The sequence below is a fragment of the Mytilus trossulus genome, chromosome 3 (assembly GCF_036588685.1).
Source record: "Mytilus trossulus isolate FHL-02 chromosome 3, PNRI_Mtr1.1.1.hap1, whole genome shotgun sequence".
In the NCBI taxonomy this organism is placed as follows: Eukaryota; Metazoa; Mollusca; class Bivalvia; order Mytilida; family Mytilidae; genus Mytilus; species Mytilus trossulus.
The window spans coordinates 20,350,930-20,355,955 of NC_086375.1; the positions used below are offsets into that span (position 1 = coordinate 20,350,930).

Consider the following 5,026-nt stretch of genomic DNA (forward strand, 5'->3'; position numbering starts at 1 on the left):
AGAAAAGTTCGTGCGTGGATGATAAATAAATGACAGGGAATTCAACCTCACTGCTTTAATATATTATATTGTGGTGATACAAATCAGTATACTCTGATGTGTTGTTATATATTATATTAATATTTGTATATAGACGTCGCGTACGGTGTTGGTGATAATACGGGTTTTGCTTTCCAGTTCGCCTTTATTGCATTTGTTAAGAAGTTTCGGAATTGATAACTATATAAATGTATATATCAAAATGTGCGTAAATAAAAGAAGAAATGGAATATACCTTAAAATCATTACTTTTTTTCATTTTGTAACCCAATTGATCCCTTATAACACTGATTTTGAGCGTGTGGACAAGTAACACGCAACACATGACCAGTTTTGTTTTAGTGCTCTTCTCATTTTTTTAAATCTTAAACAAAAAGAAGTGGTATGCATAGAAAGAGCAGTCTTTTGTGCTGATGACGTATGTTTTATCTATGACGTCATCGTTTACTGAACGCATCTGACTGGGACGAAAGGTGCACTCTATTTTGTGGCAGGCCGGAAAAAGTAAAAAAAATATGGAAAGGAGAGAAGGTAAGAGTCATTAAAAAAAAATTTCAAATAGATGATCCTATAAAATGATACATCATTTTATTCCTTATACGACAAGGAAAAAAAACAGTAAAGTTTTGTTCCAATATTCCAAAAGATGGTTGCAGAATTTACGAATATTTGAAAATTAGATTTTTGTCACAAAACACAAATTTCTGATTTTATAAGGCGCTCTTTAAAATTCGAACGAATTCTGCATACATAAATCACATCTTATTGTTTCCATCGTTTATATGTCAAAATTGTACAATAAATAAAGAACTGTCTATGTATTTCAGTAGCAAATATTATTTAAGTTTTATCCTATACTGATAGATTTATAAACTTCGATGAAATGTCACACTTGCCGTTTTTGACGTTTTCGACGTATTAATTTAGTGCTATATCAAAAACAATAGCCATTTTGCGGTCTTATTTACAATCCTTGATTTTATATACAAGTGTTAAGATTTTTTTTGAAGTGTAAGAAAAAAATACGAAAAAGTTGCAAGGGAAAATATTATAAAGAAAAAAAACGCGACCTTTTTGTTTGTGTCTAGTCAAAATGTCACAAAACTCGATTTGTTCACATTTAAGTAATTGTATGATAGGTCAAATATAACTGTTTTAGTGGGGTGAAAAAAATTGATAGTATAGCGCACAACAAACAATATAACATAAAAATTTAATTTTAAGGGATTCATTTGAACCTATTTTCGACTATTTGTCGAATATATTAACGACACAATCAGCGCATACTTTTGTCTAGTCATAATGTCACACCATGCTTTTTTAACTTGTTTTGACGTTATGCGTTCTTTTACATATAACATGGAGAGTCCTTAACGTCGCAACTCTTTTGCCTTCTTATTTCATGTAAAACTATGATTTGTATCCGTTTAAGCGTTCATAGTTGACATTAAATTTCCTTTTATTTGCAGTTGGCAATGTATATTAAATCATTTAGTGTACATGATAATTCTGAGTTTGCTTTCAACAATTGATACTTATTAAACCTTTGATACAGGTGATGAAATAGACAATGTTGTCCAGAAACTATCAAAAGCAGATAGAAGAAAACAGCAGAAAAGAGAGTGGTTCGAAAAAAATAAAAACAAACTGTTACAATCAAAGAAAGAGAAAAGATCTTTGCTCAAAGGTGATACAATATAATTTTAATACTATAATTTCTCTTTTAATGTAACTGCACTCGAAAGTAATTTGTACCGCTTTTGCCTTTAATTTAGTCCTACACGTAGCAAGCGTGTCTGCATAGACATGTATGTTGCACCATGAAATAAATAAATCTGTCTCTTCAAAAGCCGGTACTTTTATTCCACACAAAAACCAAAGAATTTAAAAAAATTAACATACCTATTTAGAATTGAAGAACCATTTATCTAGTACATTATATAGTGCGTGTACGTACAGTATTTTCTTCATGAACACATTTTGGCTTCAAAAGGGGCCACTACCCTAGGTCGATTATCCCTACATTTATGTTATTGTCAATGATATTATATAGGCAAAGAACGAAAAATACACACATAAAAAAAATACAACTTTTCCATAATAAATCGCGTGTAAATAGACAATATCATTCATTTATACATGTAGGTACATAGTATATTGAAAACGTTTCCATTTTGTAGGTTCAAAATCTGTATCTGGTAGCACCATTCGCAAAAGAAAACAAAGAGTGAAAGAACTTATAATAAAAGAAAATTGTAAGAACAGAAAAAGCAATGAAAGGGAGCAAAATAAATTAGAATGTGAAAAGCGGCAGAATTGCCTTGAAAAGAAGCGCGAATATCAATGAAGAAAAAGGGCAAGCTCTCTTATTACAACAACAAAACCGAAACAAATCCCACCTTTTTCTAACAAAATGAGAAAACACAGAGCAATGAAGAAATTAAGACAAAGCCTTCCCGACTCACCGGGGACGCGCATTTCTACACTAGCGGCTTATCTTAGAAATGAGAAATCACCAACAATAAAAACACTGCAAAGCTCCAACATCATATCCTCACAAGAGGAAAATAATGAAAACCAACTAGGTTGGCTATTATTGAAGATATGAAAATAGCAATTTCAGAGACAAAACTTAAAAGAACAGACCAGGCTAGATTATCCATGAATGTTTTGAGCGCGTCAGTAAGCGGCAACTGCGTAAAACAGTTACGATCAAAACTGTCATTAGCAAAAAAATTGGGTGTACCTGCAAGGCGTATAAGCTCCGGATTTACACTTCGGAATAAAATTTCTAAAACTTTATCATCGTCTCATGTATATACAAAAAGAAAAGTAAGAACAGATGCTCTTTCAGATGCAAATAAAAATTTAATTCATGACTTTTGGTGTTCTTCGGAAAATTCCCATCCGACCGGAAATAAAAACGACGTGAAAAGAGTGCGTATTGGACCCAAAAAATATTCGAGTCACCATGTCCAAATATTAGAAAAGACTCAATCTGAAGTTTATATAGACTTTAAAAATAAATACCCGTCTGTTAAAGTTAGTCAAAGTTTGTTTGAACGCTGTAAACCTTATTTTGTTCGTGCTGCTAGCACGAAAGATCGTGTAACGTGTTGTTGTAGATATCATTTAGAAATGAAACATGTTTTTAAAGCTGCCATGAACAATCGTAAAAAATGTAACCAAAATCTGCCAAGTGACACACAATTTCCCGTTTATGCTTCTGTGACTGATATGTGTAATGCAACTTTATGTAATCCTAATGAAAGCGGGTTTCATGACAAGAAATGTCTAGATAGGAATTGTCCGAATTGCGGAGTGAAACTTCTAAATTTCTCTAATGAAGAACTAAAAACTGATGACTCCAGTGAAAATATTAATTGGGAATGTTTTGAATATATCAATCAAAATACAAAACACGGACCGAAAAAGAAACTTATGCTTGTGAAAAAAAATACAAATCCTGGCTTAATGGTTCAGTACCTACAAAAATTACTTGGAACATTTCCGGCGCATAATTTTAGAGCAAAATGGCAAAACAATCAGTTAAAACATTTGGCTACAAATTTACCGCAAAATCACGTGATATCTGTGCATGACTATTCTGAAAATTATAAATGCAAAGAGAGAGACGAATTACAATCAAGCTATTTTCAAAAAACAGAAGCGTCTTTACACGTTTCTCTGTTATACAGACATGCAATATTGGAAGTCGACGGAGTCGAAAGCACCTTTGAAGACCCTTATATAGTAACCGAAAACTTTTTTGTAATATCAGAAGATGACAAACATGATCAATATTTCACCTTTCAAGTTCAAAAATATATATCTGAATATTTGTCATCAATATCATATCATGTGCATACAATGCACGAGTTTTGCGATGGGTGCAGTTGCCAATACAAGAGCAGACATTGCTTAGGTCATCTTCGAAAAACATTAGATGAACTAGGTTATGATAATCTCATTCGGAACTTTTTCGAAACTTCGCATGCTAAAGGCCCACAAGATGCCGCAGGAGGACTCATAAAAAATCAGACAGACTTAGCCATCGTCCGAGGAAGAGCAACTATACAAAATGCTCATGATTTATTTGAATTTGCTAAAAGCAATCTGTCCGTTCCGAAATCAAGTCATAATTGTAAACGCCGTTTATTTAAATATACTGAAAACATCAATAGAAATTTCAGGATGTTTTATAAACCGATACCAGGAATTCGGAGCGTGCATCAAGTAGTTGTTAATAATGACCATCTTTTAATAAGATCTTTATCATGTTACACTTGCAATAATTGTTTAGAAGGTAACATTAACGAATGCGAAAACACAAACATACTAGGAAGTTTTTCTCCAATACCAATTGTCCCGGAAATCGGAACGGTTGACGAAGACCAAACTGACGAGAATAATAGTGAAGTCCCAATTTATGAACTAGTATGTAAATCCACAATTTTTGCGGTTCTTTGTGATGATGATGAGTGTGATTACTACCTATTAAAAGCTCAAACTGAAACTTATCAGTTAACGAGCCGGGAAACAGACAATTGGGGAGTGTCTTATCCATCCGGGACGAAGGTTATCAAAGGACTCTATTTTATGCAAGGTGAAAATCCACTCCATTTCAAAATGATTAAAAGAAAGTATGGGCTAGTTCCTTCAAATTCATGTTTATATATATGCACTGATGTTTGTGTACGTAACGGTGAAGTTAAACTTTCTGAAGATATTCACCAGAATATACTTAAATGTGTTGAAATGAGCACTTATGTGTTATAGATTATTTGAATAAAGAGTCAAAATATTGTTAATATGTATCTTTTTAGTATAGACTAAAATAATTAGAAATGGGTCTCGATTGAGATAAGGCTGAACATAAACTCAATATTAATATTCAATATGCGGTCTCTTGAGACATGGTTCTAAAATGTCCCTAGCAGTTTCAATGTAACGTGTTGTATGAATATCTGTGAATCGGAACGAACTG

General features: G+C 32.7%; 1 pseudogene; it reads left to right on the forward strand.

Moving 5' to 3' along the window:
- The first annotated feature begins 2,452 nt into the window (after nt 1-2,452).
- LOC134710523 (uncharacterized) lies at nt 2,453-4,818 on the forward strand (annotated as a pseudogene).
- The last annotated feature ends 208 nt before the right edge of the window (nt 4,819-5,026 follow it).